The sequence below is a fragment of the Nuphar pumila genome, chromosome 2, assembly GCF_984573655.1.
Source record: "Nuphar pumila chromosome 2, dmNupPumi1.hap1.1, whole genome shotgun sequence".
Classification (NCBI taxonomy): Eukaryota; Viridiplantae; Streptophyta; class Magnoliopsida; order Nymphaeales; family Nymphaeaceae; genus Nuphar; species Nuphar pumila.
In genome coordinates, this window is record NC_143250.1 from 117,418,081 (window position 1) to 117,434,068 (window position 15,988).

The window sequence follows — 15,988 nt, forward strand, 5'->3', positions numbered from 1 at the left end:
AGTTAGAAATCATTTCCATATTTTTTCACAATATCATTAAAAATTTATTTGTCCTCCTTTATATAGTTTCTTAAAAAGAGGTCTTGCTTACATAGCATATTGTAATTTTTCAAAAAATCGTGAGTTACCATATATGACTTTCTCTCCTTTTTATTCTCCTAATTGTCATATAAAATGGATTCACTCCTAAAAATCTCTCTCCCCTAAAATATCTCACTGAGTCACCCCTCTCCTTTCTTATTGGCCATAAAAAAAATCACACATGGGGTTGGCCAGGCTCATCCATACCGTTCTCAACAAAATGTGTTTGAAATGCATACTTTTTACGTGTTTATTCATCTTATTATTATAAAAAAACTAACGTAATTTAGGCCCCATTCATATGAATGGGTCATTATGTTTTAATTTATATATATATATATATATATATATATATATATATATATATATATATATATATATTATGTCATATGCAAGGGCGTTTACTTGTTTTAGACGTAGGCATATTTGTATGTCTTTATTTATTTATCATGAACAGAGATTAATACAAACATAATTTATCTAACATGGCCATATGGACCTTTATATATATATATATATATATATATATATATATATATATATATATATATATATATATATATATATATATATATATATATATATATATATATATATATGTGTGTGTGTGTGTGTGTGTGAAAATCAACAAAATAGAATATGCTAGACGGCTTTTAAGAGGTTTTTTTGTTTTTAATTTCAACAGCACGGGCATGATCTAAATGTTTAATTTCCAATGGATATGTTTTTTAATCATATGATCCCGACACAACTAAATTATAGGGTTTGAAAAATCAATGGCTTGAAATCTTTGTAAAACTTTTAAGGATGAAAAATCATTTTTATTGAAAAACGTGATCAAGGTGTCAATTCCTTTCAAAATCCATCCTGTTGAACAAATCAACAAGTTCATAATTATGAAAAGGTGCTAGTGACAACCTATTTTGTTTCATTTGACATTTTATTTTTTTAGGTTTTATTTTTTATATATATTTCATGTCCTATATATATTTATCATTAATTAAAATATTTTTAAAATGAGGCATTTTTTAATATGGTTACTTTTGAGGGCATTATAAGTCTTTTAAACTTAAAGGAAAATGAAAAGACAAATACTTTTTAAGTATCTCTATGAATCTTTAAAAGTTGCTTTTATAACCTAAAAATGTAACTATATATTTTTCCAAAAAATGTTGTTTTTTAAAAACTATTTTAATTATTTTACAAAATAAATTCATCTAAAGTTAAATACAACTAATTTATTGTTAGATTAATTCATATATACCAACGGGGCCTCTTATTGTATGATAGAAGAAGTTAGTACACGTCTCTTTGTATTGGGACTTTGCAAGCTCAAATCCCAATATGGTTTTTCTAACTAGTGGGATCTGCCTAACCCTAGCTTGTCAAAAAAACACCAAGAGGAGTTGGTAATAGGAGCAGTTAGTGCACATCACCTTGTGTTGGGACGTTGCATATTCGAATCCCAATGGTATCGCTGTATAACTGCCAGGGGTCTGCCTAACCCTAGCTTGCCTATAAACAAAAAAAGGCGTTGATACCTCATGTCTCTGTGACCAAATGTGTGTATACAGCATACACACATGCGCACACTCATTTGCCATTTAATGAACAAAAAATAATGATTTTTTACCATGTGAAAAGCTCAGCTTAAGTTTAGCTTAGTCTAGGTCGAGCTTAACCGAGCTTGAACATGCTTATAAAAACTGAGGTCAAAGTAGAACCAAACCCGAGCGTGGTAGGCACAAAGCTTGAACAGCTCAGACTCTTGGCTCGGTCCCTGTGGAAGACCATGACCATTGACCCCGGCCTTAAATGGAAAAATATTCCCAGACAAACGCTACTGACCGAAGTTGCTGACTCGGCGAACCCTGTCTTCTAGCCAAAATGTTAATTCCAGATTGGACTTAGTCAATGCTGATCTGTCCCAGTCAGCCGAGTCTTTGACCAAGTCTTTCGCATCTCGGTTGAGCGAGATCCGAGTCCCGAGTCGTCGTGGCCAAGCCTGATCCAACCTCCTTGTAGTTGATATTTCATCGAGAATTCTTAATGTGGGTGTGGGCCCACCCGTTCGTCACATGTGGTCCCCTTAGATTTCTACTCAAGCTTGGGCCCACATAAACCAACATCGCTTACTGTTTCTCTTGTCTCTCCTGGGCCCCACCTTCCCCTCCCCACAGGAGGATTCGGTGTGGGTCCGGTATCATGGACCCCGTGATCCTTGATTCTTATGGTACCCAGCACGTTCTTTTAATCCATATAGTGAAATTACTAAAATGGCTCTGGTTTTTGTCGAACTGAAGCAACTTTGTCTTTGTTGAAGAAGAGAAGCTGCTTTTGACCATTGACCCTGTCAAGCCTGGCCAGGGACTTGACGGGCTGGGTTCCACGAACGTTTGAATCAGGCTTGGGTCAATGCCATGGGTGTGACTGGACCATTTGTGCTTGGGCCGAGCCCGACTGAACGCCCATCAGGATGTTTACATGGCCTGTATGAGCCCATTTGTTCTAGGCCAGGCACACCCACTAAGTATTTGGGATGATGTCCGTGCCACTAGCTATGGTTGGTCCGTGCCACTAGCTATGGTTGGTCCTTGCATCAATTAGGTTGCCTCAACCGACTTGGAGCTGGATTTGATCGGTCAAGCGTGTATGGCGCAACCAATTACATTGTTGGTGCATGCTTGCTCCAGGCGACCTGCATCGATCCAATGACTGGACTTAGGTCAAACCAGTTAGGTTTCCACATTTGATTCACCATATGAATGGAACCTACTTAAGACCCAGTCAAAGCGGGCCAGGGTATTGGCGTATTAGGAAAAATGCATCTTGGGTTCATGAAAAGTCAGAATAACCACTTCTTGTTCTTGAGTTCTTAATGCAATTGTCCGCAAACTTCTAATCTACCCCCACAAATATCACCGATATTTATTGCGATTTTGTTGCAATATTTTCAAACTCAGGTGTATTACTAAAGAAAGAACATGATATTACGACATTTTTCACCAAAATTTCCCAAAAAAAAGACATTTTTCACAATAGTAGAGTCATAAAAAACATTTTTTTTATCTTTTATATTAATTTATATTTTATGTAGGGGATTATAATGTTTAGTACGCTCATGGGTTTTGAATCCCCTAATAAAAAACTTTAGATTTATCTATTCAGTTGTTTGGTACTTCTACCATTATTTATGACGGATCTTCAAAGGTTAAAAAATCAAGAGCTTACAATATTCTGAATTTTCAACCCTCAAAACATTATATTTTTATGTTCAGAAAAATGATACAAGGGTTAAGGGTTGATTCCTGCCCCAAAAGGGTTTGGCGTGGTGGGATGAGACTTAGGGTAGGAGCCAAGTGACCTGGGTTTAAATCTCATTGGTGTCACCCCTTGAACAAGCTGAACTCTTTACGGGCAAAAGGTAAAGTTCACGGAGTTTTATGCTGCCAGGACAACAGTAAGTACGGTGGGCAAAGCTAGCGTGGCTAGGTCTCTGATCCTAGGCGTGGTTTCTCCGTGTAAATATCAAAAGGGTCTATTCCTACTTGTGACCATGTTGAACACATCTATGAGGTTATTTTAGGTCAAAATAGGGTCAACGGTGTTGGGTGTGATTGGGACTCAGGTGAAACCAGACCTGGCCTCAATTTTTGGGTATGGTATCAAGTCTGAAACTGGGTCTAATCAGACCCATCATAAGAGAAACCATACCCATACCCAATAAAAACTACATAAACTAGAGTCGATCATACCTGATAAAAAAAAACGAATTTTTATCATTTTTATATTAAAAAATTGCAGGTATTAATTGAAACTCGGGTCGGGATCAGGTCTGGTATAAATTTTCACAAACTATACCCGAATCTATGTATTAATGGACCTTTCAGATCTGAATCTGAATCTTAATCGGGTCTTCTTATTTATCACCATACCCAGACCTTATAAGGTTTGGTGGGGGGTGGAGTCCCCGTAAATTCGACCCTCTGACACCCCTAGGTCAAAACGACCTCTAGGTAGAGTTTAAACCAGAGAGGGTTTTATAACTCACGAGGATAGCCAATATTTTTCATATTCTGATATTTTCTCAAGAAAAGACGGATTTTGTGAAATCTTAAGAGATTTTTCGATTCTCTCGAGAACCAGAATTTGTCACATTGCCTCTCTAACACAAGGCCGAGGTGGTAAAGTGCATGAATTAAATCACCATCTTCGGTAAGATAACTAAATGGGCCCCACGTTGCCATTTATGAGAGGGGGGCACTTCTATGTGGTTCCTTCCTTAAACAAATAAAAATCTCTTTTTGAAATCCGAGAAGATACTGAGATATTGGGATGAAGTAGGTAATAAATGAGGCTTTCTCTCTCTCTCTCTCTCTCTCTCTCTCGTGTGTGTGTGTGTAATGCGCGTTCAATTCAATGAATGTCGACCATCGCCATCCCATCGCAAAAGCCGTTTGCCTGCACATCATCCCGTCATCACTGCAGGATTCGTTTTGCTCGTTTTTGGACTTACCGGCATATTCCCCCGTTTTGGTGTGTGTCCTTTTTGCACTTGCAAGTCAATGACCAAACTAACCCCTTCCATGTGCCCCGCTTTTTTTCGTGTCATATCATAGCGAGAAGGGGTGTCAACGGTTCGGGTTTGGTTCGGATTCAGGTAGAACCAGACTTGAATCAGATTTTCGGGTACGGTATCAGGTACACTATAAGAAAAAACATACCCGGACCTGATAAAAAATACATGAAACAAACCCAGATCATACCGGGTAAAACCATATTTTTTGTCATTTTTACATTGCAAAATTGCAGGTCTTAATCAAAACTCGGGTTGGGTCCAGGTTTGGTATAAAATATCACAAACTATACCCGTGTCCCTGTATTAATCGGACCTTTGGGTCCGGACCTGGGTCTTCTTATTTATCACCATACTCGGACCCTAAAGGGTTTGGTTCAGGTCGGGTTCAGGTAAACGAGGCACATGTTGACACCCCTAATGGTAAGTAGGGGTGTCAATGGGTTGGGTTTACCGGAACCCAACCCATACCAAACTTAGGGTCTAGGTATGGTGATAAATAAGAAAACTTGATTAAGACTCGAGTTCGGACTCGAAGGTCTGATTAATGCATGGAGTTGGGTATACTTTGTGAAATTTTATACTAGACAAGGGCCCAACCCTAGTTGGGATTAAGTCCCACAAATTTTCAATGTAAAAATGATAAACAATATTATTTTATCAGGTATGGCCCAGGTTTGTTTCATGTAGTTTTTATCAAGTTCGGGTATGGTCTCTTATGGTGAGTCCCATTAAACCCAAGTCTTACCCGATACAACAACAACAACACAACGCCTTCATCCCAAACAATTGGGGTCGGCGATATGAACAAAAAAAAATCATTTTGGGTCCTCCACATGAATCCTTCTCCTCCAATCATTTCTATCCAATGTCATGTCCTCAGTGAGGTTCAAAGCCTTCATATCCTTTCTTATCATCTCCATCCAAGTCTTCTTAGGCCTACCCTGACCTCTTTTAGCTAATATATTTTCCTATTTCTCCATCCTTCTAATCGGAGCATCATTAGGCCTTCGTCGAATATGCCCAAACCATCGTAAACGATTCTCACTCATCTTATTTTCAATGGGTGCAACGCCTACCTTCTTACGTATTTTCTCGTTCTGAATCTTATCTTTTAGTGTCTTTCCACACATCCATCGAAGCATACGCATCTCAGTTACACTCATTTTTTGAAAATGATGTCTCTTAGCAGTCCAATATTCTGTATCATATAGTAAAGCGGGTCTAATTGTCGTCCTATAAAACTTTTCCTTCAATCGCAATGACATTTTATGATCGCACAACACTCCAGTTGCACTTTTTCATTTCATCCACCCAACCTTAATCCTATGATTTACATCTCCATCAGTTTCTCCATTCTTTTGAATGATAGATCCCAAATATTTGAAACAGTCATCCACCGCTATTTCTTGCTCACCAAGCTTCACTACACTCTCATCACTACTTTTGAATGATAGATCCCAAATATTTGAAACAATCATCCACCAAGCTTCACTACACTCTCATCCACCACTATTTCTTGTTCACCAAGTCTTACCCGATACCATACTCAAAAATCGAAGCCATGCTTGGTTCCACCTGGGTCAGAACCAAACCCGACCTGTTGACACCCTGAATAGCTACAGGGTCCCTTTGGGTTAGGTTTGATTTAAACTCAGGTAGAATCCAAACCACACTTGATTTGAGATGCTGGTATGGTGTTCTCGGACACACCATGAAAAAAATCATACCCAGATCCTATAAGGATTACATGAACCAAACCCGAACCATAATACAATTTTATTTTTTTTACATTGAAAAATAGCGGATCTTTGTCAGAACTTGGGTTATTTCCAGGTCTGGTGTAAAATTTCATATATCAATCGGACCTTTGGGGTACGACTCGAATCCTAGTCAGACCTTCTTATTTATCACCAAACCCTGACTTTATAGGGTTTGGTACGGGTCAGGCTCGGGTCAAACCTGACCCCCTAATCATAGTATATTATAATTATTGTAAAATGTATGTAGGTTCCAAACGGGGCAGTTATGACCATTTTTTTTCTTCATTACGCTTTTATAAAATGACAGCCTTTACACTTGATTATTTATGGAAACTTAAATTTGTTTTGACCTTTTATATTGTATTTTGAAAATGTTTGGTTATATTACACCTAAGGGTGTCAACGATCCCGGTTTACCAACCAATCCTATAGGGTTCGGGTATGGTGATAAATAAGAAGACCCAGGTTTGGACCCAAAGGTCCGATTAATACATGGACCTGGGTACAGTTTGTGAAATTTTATACCAACCCTAGTTTTGATTAAGACCCGCAATTTTTCAATGTAAAAATGATAAAATATGGTTTTTACTGGGTATGGTTCAAGTCTGGTTCATGTAATTCTTATCGGATCCGGGTATGATTATTTTTCTTATAGTGGACTCGATTAGATTCGGGTCTGGACCTGATACCGTATCAAAAAATTGAGTCCAAGTCTAGTTCCACTTGGATCCCAACCAAACTCGACCCATTGATACCTTAAGGTGGGATGTCACTGCCCCTATCCAAGAAGTGGTTAGGCAACCATACGGTATATTTGCAGTAGCTTTTCAAAAATTACAACAAACAAAAACATCACAACTTGTAGTCAAACTATCATTTGCCCACACATACTAGGCTCATGTGGCAAGAGCGACTTGCAAATGTCACTAAATTATATAGGATGTCTCCAGTTGGAAGCCCAAGGAGAATGTTCTTAATTTGCTGAAAGTCCAAGCTAGATTTACACTTTGGTGAGGTCTTTCTCATTTGGCGCTATTGAATTTGAAGGCACCAAATTATATAGAACTATTGAGCTGAAAATCATAGGTTTAAGCTTTGTCAACTCAATCTGACCACATAGATGTGTTGAGAAAGGTTTGTTTACTAAGGCTCAAACCTAAGATATTGTTATTTTGATCTAAAAATATTATTTTTTGAGTCATGAAATTTTAGTGCATTATGAAACGTTAATTTTTTTAACCCTTAAAAAACCTGTTTATGTATCACAATCATGTAATTCGAAACCCATTTCTCACTAAATAAACATTGTAAATCACATCCACAAGATCTAATTTACAAAAAACATCTCAAACTTATGATTTTCATTTCAATAGTTTCATATAATTTGGTTGGTTCAATAGCACCAAATATTAACCCTATATATATATATACCCAAGGACATGGGGGTTTATTGGTGAAAGCTTCCTAGTCGTGATTAATGAGAACACATATTTTCCTTGACATAGTAAAAAAACATATATATATATATTTGGGCAAGGTTATATAATAAGTAAATAATAATAAAAGAAATTGTATGACCTTGTTCTCGAGGGTGTCTTACTATTCTAGTGAATTCCTTATATCGATATATATATGCGTTTCCAATCAAATGCGTGGGGGGACCATATGGGATCCTAATTGGTGTTATGGATACTCCAAGTTGAGAATATGTTTATTAGGGTTTGCTCCCGATGTCTTGTAGTTAGGTTGTAGACAGCTTGACAAGGTCTTAAATCTGAGGAAGTACCACTCTTTTCACCCATGTGAAGAAGCATTGAGAGCTTCTCCTTTTTGTTGGTGTCAAAGACATGACCAACTTACCATGAAAAAAGTACACCAAACTCATGACTATCCCTATTTACCAAACCTAACTTCTAAACCCTTTCCTCAAAGTCGTACTGAAAATAGGTGCATAAATGATCATCACCACAGGCACAGTGTGCAACAAATTGGCCCAAGCATGTCCTTTTGCCTTCGTTGATTTCATCAATTCCTTTCAAAACTTTGTCATGTCTTAAAGAATGATTTAACACCTAGATTGTAAACATTAGGGAGAAAAGAAAGATTTTGAGACGATCACAATCACGACGCTCTAGTGTCATATATGTCACAATGATTCATGGACTCCAGGTGACACTAGAGAATGACTTGTTCTTCCAAACAGGTCACATACAGGACACTCACGTACAGTTATACACACATTCTTTGACTTGGAAATCATCTATAATGAACTGATTTTTATTATCTGTATATTTTCTTTCTCTCTCCCTCTCTCTTTTTCTAATTTTTTGATAATTTAATATCTACATATAAATAACTTTCTAAACTACTTAAAGTCTCGTATATCTTACAGGTGGCTTTCCTAATCTCTCTCTCTTGCGTGATGGGGGGCATCTTTTCTTCAATAAAAAAGTCTAAAACAAATTTGTAGATAACATGCATACTATAATCCATTACATACCATTAGAAAAAAAAGATATAGCTGTGTTAATATTTTGCACAATGATTCCTTACTCTTTCATACACTATCGGATGTTTTTCATATGGTTAGGCAGAAATGGCCGGCACTATACCTTCGATGGATTCACCCCGTTTTCGCTAGCTGCCTTAATCTTTTTGTAAAGTTGGGGGTCGATATTACCCCGTCACCCTAGGCTTTTTCTAAACTTATCTTTAAATGAAACTAAGTTTCCTCGTTCCACAAAAGAAATATTTTGCACAATGATGCCCTCCATCTATCATTAAGAAGTATATACTAAGAAATATTGGTATTTCTTTTAGAATATCTCAAAAGGATATGACATTTTGGTAGTAGTTTGAATGTTAAAATATCATGATACTATTATTTAAATGAAAATATCAAGATTTTATTATGATGTTTTTGTTTAAGTTAGTTATGTTTAGAAAAAAAAACAATATTTATATCATAGTTACTAGAAGCCCCTCCCTAAATGGGGGGAAGCATGGGAGTAGGGATGGCAGTGGACCGGGGCGGGGGACAAGGTCTCCACCCCCCCCCCCCCCTTTTCAAAATCTGAACCTTCATCCCCGTTTCATGTCCTTCATCCCTGGTCCAAATGAAGGTGAGGTGGGGCGGGGCCCTATTTTCCCTCGGTCTATAGTCATTCCTTAAAGGATTGGGGACGGGACGGGGCGGGGCGGGGATTGAGACGGGGATGGGGCAGGGTGGGGGAAAGAGTAAGTCCATCCCCACCTCCATCCCCGCACGGGAATGATTTTAACCTTCATCCCCGTTTCATGCCCTTCATCCCCTGTCCAAATGGGGCGAGGCCGGGCGGGGGCCTGTTGTCCCTCAGTCCACTGCCATCCCTACATGGGAGAATGTTGCTTACCATTTGTAGGAAGTGCGCTTCCCGCTCAATTCCCCCTCGCATGTTTTTCGTTTTTCACTCATTTCTCCCTTACTCTCTTCATTCATTTTATTTTATTTCTGTGTTTTTTATGTCATTGTTATTTTTTGCTTTCCCATCACTTTTCACTTGCTTTCTGCCTCTGTCACAATGATTCGTAAACTCAAGTACATAGAATTCAGATTTGACTCAAAAGCTTGAAATTTTTCAAAAAAGTGACATGGGGATACATAATTTTTTAATCAATAGAAACTATTTTTTCAATAATTTAACATTGAAAATGACTTCTTTTTTAAATAAAATTAAAATACAATAAAGTATTATTTGAAAATTATTAAAATAATAACATACGTATCGGTGTCCAAGCATGTCCGCTTGTGTCACCATAGACACATCAGCCAGAATATCATGTCACAATGACGTAGCTTCATACTCGTTCCCCTTTTGTTTCCTTTTTAGTTTTTTTACACACTTTCACAATGGTTTACAAAATGAATCTCACTTTACGTTTTATGCTACTTATAAACACTCATGTTTCCTCTTTCTCTCTATGCATCATTTCCAACGGCGGAATCGGGATTTTGCTTAAAAGGAGGCAAACAAATAATAAAATAAAATATAAAAAAGGGCATTATAAATTTTTATAATAAAATAATGAAAATTTTCAAAACTTTAGGAGGAGCTGGCCTCATCGCCCTTGATCACTTCCCTGTATCCATATCGATTCTTGGTAACTATTCTTTATATACACATACATATTTATTTATCTATTCTTGTTCTTTTTATGGATCGTTCATTGAACTTTTTATAACTATATATGTTTACCAAGTGTGATTGCAGTCATTTTACAGGAAGATGAGTCGTTTTTTTCGACAGTTTATTTTGTTCAACAGACCACTGCAATCAATCACCCAGCGGGTGCAGCAGATAAAACTAAAAAATACGAAGGGTATTATCGGTATCTCAAAATCCAGGAACCCATCGCGGTCACATAATTGTCCGGTTTCCCTAACTTCGTGCTCTCCGAGTCTGTCCGTGACCCGCGAATATCACACTCACAGTACTGCCACACGAAAAAGTCTGTTGTACCCTGAGGAGGCAGCCATTGGCTTACTGACACCATCACGAGACCCGAGGGTAATTCAGTAATTCGTATTAGGGAATAACTGCCAGGTGTTGAAGACGGTTCAGGTCCGTGGGGCCCGCGCGAAAAGGCTGCATGTCTTTTAAGCGGGGAGGTTCGGATCCGAGCCTGGAGATCTCCCGAGCCTGACCGCCACGCGTCGGTCGACGACTGGCCTTGAACAAGTTAAAGGAAGATTTTCGGGATTTACTTTTGTTCCCCCTGAACACCAAGATGCGGGATATATATATATATATATATATATATATATATATATATATATATTTTTAAATGTCTGAAAAAAACCATATTAACAAAATAATTCGCTTTTATTTATTATTTACAGAAGTACCACTCATGTTGTCCTCAAACCAGACCGTTCAAAATTGGGATCGATTTGGATGACCCTTCAATGGATCATTTTAAAGACCCCCTTTTGCACTTGCACAGAAGTGGTCAAAACCTGCAATAATGTGCAAAATTACTAACTTGGATCAATAAAATCGAGTTAATTTAATCAAATTCGAGCTATTTATTTTTTAGGTTATGTCAAGGAAAATGCCTCCACCACCAGCTGCACTTTGACAGGCCTCCGGTTGATAAAATCTTTGAGGTTCTTGTTGCTTACTTAGATAATACCAAAAGCTTTGATCGTGTGACAAGAAAGGACATACTTTTTCTTTCCATAGTTTCAAACTTGTGAAGTCCCGTCAACTTGTTGATATTCACAAGTAGCCTCTACCAGACAAGCAAATCGGTATGATCCAAATTCTAACAAATTGATCAATCTATGAACAGAGTTTGACCGAAGGCAGCTTCGTCAATTGAACCCTTACCAAGGAACTCGGGGTATTAGTGTGGTTTTTTTACAAAGAAGAGGGTATGTTGGTATATATGAAAGATATTGAGACATGGATAATCATAATTAAGTAGATTAGAGATAAAATTAGGGGAGAAGAAGAAAAATGATATAAAATAAGGAGGTTGGGGTTGAGGGATGAGGGGGAAAGAAGGAGAAGGATTGGACCATGACTGTCAAATCTACTTATTCTTGCATATCCTCTCTCTCTCTCTCTCTCTCTCTCTCTCTAAAACACACTTGTGCCATTGTTGGTGAATGAGTGGGTCTGTACTTTTTCTCTTGGGGGAATTTTGATTGAGAGGAAGCGATCTTTTCATGGGCGAGTGGTGATTCCCTTCTCCTCGTCCCCTTCGCCGGCCGTTTTTCACGCCCTCTTTTACGAGAAAGAGAAGATTTGCACAAAGAAATGTTCCACGTTTCTGAGGTACGTTTGAAAATAAAGCAAATCTTGTCCTTCTCTTTCCTCTCCGTTTTTTCATTTTTTGGGCCCTCTCTCTCTCTCAGGTTTTCTCTCTCAAACTCGCGAATTGTTTGGAGTTTGTGATTTAGATGTTCGAAATTTACGATGGAAAAATGGTTTTTATTTGATGGGTTTTCAGTACATTTTTTTTTCTTTGTTCTTTTTCATGGTGAACCTTGGTTTAGGTAGAGAGTTGGAAAGATGGGTTTTTTTCTTCATGATTTTTACATCTCTTTTACCATCCTTTGCTTTTTTCATCTCTTTTTTTTTGGAATTTTTGTTTTATAATTCTGAATAAAACTGAGTGAAATTTTGATAAAATCTCTCTGATGTTTTCAGCACCTCTCTCTCTCTCTCAGATTTTCCCATCTTTTTCTTTGCCTTTTCCTGTTCAGGAAAATATCTTCGAGAATTCTCGTACGGTTCAACATTTGTGCTGCCATTTTTGTCCTATTTTTTGTTTTTCTCAAAATCCATTTTTTTTTCTTTCCTTTTACTCGCTTCCATTTTACTGTGCTCACTTTATCTTGTCTGTCTCTCGTAGAGAGAGAGACCTTTTCCTAAGCAAAAGTCATCCTCCTCCCTATTCTTAGTTGGTTTGTTGTGAATGAATGAGATTGATGTCTACCCCAATCAAAATCTCTACCCAGAAGAGATTCTCATTTCTTCCTTGTTAATTTGAGTTATAAACTCTTGACAACCAATTATAAATAAATTATATTTATATTTTATGCATTTGCAGACCTGTTATTGAACGAATTCTGTGGATAGAATGGAGGGGGACACCTATCCTGGCCCTGGTAATGCCACCCAATTTGATAGCAAGGTCCTTCAAACCTTTCAAAAGAGCTTTCTTCAGGTTCAGAACATTCTGGACCAGAACAGGCTACTGATCAACGAGATTAACCAAAATCATGAGTCAAGGATCCCTGATAATTTGAGCAGGAATGTTGGTTTGATCAGAGAGCTGAACAACAACATCCGGAGAGTCGTCGATCTTTACGCCAATCTTTCGAGCTCGTTCACTAAATCAATGGAGGCTTCTTCGGAAGGCGACTCGGCTGGAACCATGAAACCAGATGGGAAGCCTGGTCAGAAGAGAGTTAGGTCCGGGTGAAGCTCAGCTCTTTTCTGAAGATCCTGTCAATTCTTTTACATGGTGTATGCAGAAAGAAATTATGCAGGGATTGTACATCTCCTTGGGCAGCTAACACTTTTATTTTATAGCACTCTGTACCAGTAGAACTTTTAGTCTGTTACAGCATTTTGGGTCTCTCATGTTGATGTGTCTTGTTGTTCTGCCATCCAGAGGAAAAAGGACAAAATAATGAGAGAACTCTTACAATGAAAGTGTATGGAATGATGAAGATATCCTTTGTTTCTGTAGCAAATGTTTTATCCATATTCTACTGTGTTGAACTGCTGATTTGAAGCATTACTACTGTAGTAGTTTGCATTTTCTTCTGGTTATAAAGTTGTAAAGTTTCTGCTGGAAAAAAACACCCTTTCATCTGTTAAAATTGGTTCCCCACCTTTTCTTGATACACAAAAGGATGAAATCTGATTTGGGTCTTTTTCAGTTTCTTCCATTCATGAATTCTGCAGTTATGTTCTCATGTCTTTCATCATCAGAAGAGGCTTTCCTTTTGCTCTTTCCCTTTGGGTGGGTTGTGTTTGAGTTGCATACTTTTCCATTGTTCTGCGTGGGAATCTTTTCTTTCTGAGGCGTGATTCCTGCTCATGCTAGTGACGTGTGTAAAAGCAACTTGAGAAAAGAAATTATTTGCTTTTTGACCACCACTGTTCTCTTCTGCCAAATGCTCATCTCTTAAGTGCTTGTTTGATGCGCTGTTCTCAGCGGGTTTCAGACCGAAATACCGCTGGGAACTAGGGATTCTAACAAACAACGGATGGGTGGACACGCGGATTGGAGTCCGCCGCGTCTGTTTTTGTGTGTGCTTTTCGTTCGATCCCCATATTACAAAAATAACAGGGACTGCAGGAACGCGGAAAAAAAAAAAAAACAGCCTCAACAAGAGCGTTAGGGTTTCTCTCTCTCTCTCATGTGCAGCCACCAGACAATGAGAGCCCGATGGTGGCCATTCTCCAGCTCTATCTCTTTGACTAACCACTGTCTTTCCCCCTCTCGCAGTCTCACCACCATGCTTCCCTTGCCATCCTCCTGCGAGAAGTGATCGAAGCCACCCGACGAGCGACGAACATCTGCACCTCTCTCTGCCCTCTTCGATCCTCTGCAAGCGTGAACATATCACTCACTCTGTGTTTGTTAATTCCAATTTTTTCAATCCTAATATGATTTCTGGGATAGGGTTTGTTGAAAATCCTAATTGTGGTTGAAGGCAATCCATTGTAAAGTCCATGGCCTTTCCTTTGCTAGCACCTTAAGAAAGACCCTAGTATTGATGTCTTGGATTTAAAAGAATTTCAATGGTAATTCTTCATACAATCTGCAGGATAGATGATTTGGATCCGGCAATGTTGTGCAGGCTTACCCCACATATTAAAAGCTTTCTTAGCCTCCTAAGAAGTAAAATGAAAAGATACTTCTTGAATAAAACTATACAATTTCAATTTCTACAATGTGGTATCTATTCAGAATTTTTTTGTGTTTTTGGATTTTGACCACTGGGGCTTGTGTGATTACAGGTTATCCCTTCATTGAGGCAATCAGTAAAGGGAGTTCTTGACCTTGTGGAAATGAATTGAGATGCAAAGGCTTGAATAAGGACACAAGTGATATTTGGATGGGCTGTGAGAGATGTTGATCATGAATGATGTTAGTGAGAATTTTAGAATAAACATACTTAGGGTTGGAAGTTGAAAGAATGCATTTAATCTCTCCTTTGTCTTTGCTTCTTGTGTAGGATTGTGCACTCCTTAAATCATAATAGTGGGCAGTAGATTACTGCTGTAAATGGCATTGCATAAACGCCAAGAATTGGTACGGGTCATTTGCTTTGGCATTGTATAACTATCGTAGATATTTTGAAAATACTGATATTTATTTTGATATTTTCAGAAGGATGATGCAACTATGAAATAATACTCAAAAACTTTATATATGGGTTTATATTTGGTACAATCAGTTGTACCTACAATCTACTTTGAAACTCATGATACGGGTTGTTTTGACACAATCTAACAACATAGATGTATTTCACATGCTCGATTTAACAGGAATCAACTCTTGATCATGTTTTTTCGATAAAAAATATGTTGTTATGAGCCGTATTTGGGGCAAAAACCCAATTTCATATCCATATTTGTGTCAAAATTTCATATATGGAGCAAAAATCCAATTAGAGAATCATATTCGAGGCAAAAAAACCAATTTCATATCCATATTCGTGTCAAAAAATCATATTTGGAGCAAAAATCCAATTAGAGATTCATATTCGAGGCAAAAATCCAATTCGAGATTCATATTCGGAGCAAAAATCCAATTTAAGATTCATATTCGAGGCAAAAAATTCATATTCGGGGCAAATATCCAATTCGAGATCCATATCCAGGGCAAAAATCCATGATTTAGACATAATTTCACAATTGAATTCATATCCGAGCCAAAAATCATAATAAACTGTTAAAACATGTAAAATGATGAACGAATCAGGTCATACTATCCAAAACAAAATAATCTGATTGATTATCCATCACTATCCAAGTTGTCCACATATCCTCATCAAGGAACC

The 15,988-nt window shown here is 37.7% G+C and overlaps 1 pseudogene across 1 annotated transcript; it reads left to right on the forward strand.

The window, feature by feature from the left end:
* The first annotated feature begins 12,098 nt into the window (after window positions 1–12,098).
* On the forward strand, window positions 12,099–13,620 carry LOC149846880 (protein ELF4-LIKE 4 pseudogene; annotated as a pseudogene). The gene is made up of 2 exons (XR_016430568.1): window positions 12,099–12,239; window positions 13,018–13,620. The product of XR_016430568.1 is annotated as a protein ELF4-LIKE 4 pseudogene (transcript).
* Window positions 13,621–15,988: the final 2,368 nt, after the last annotated feature.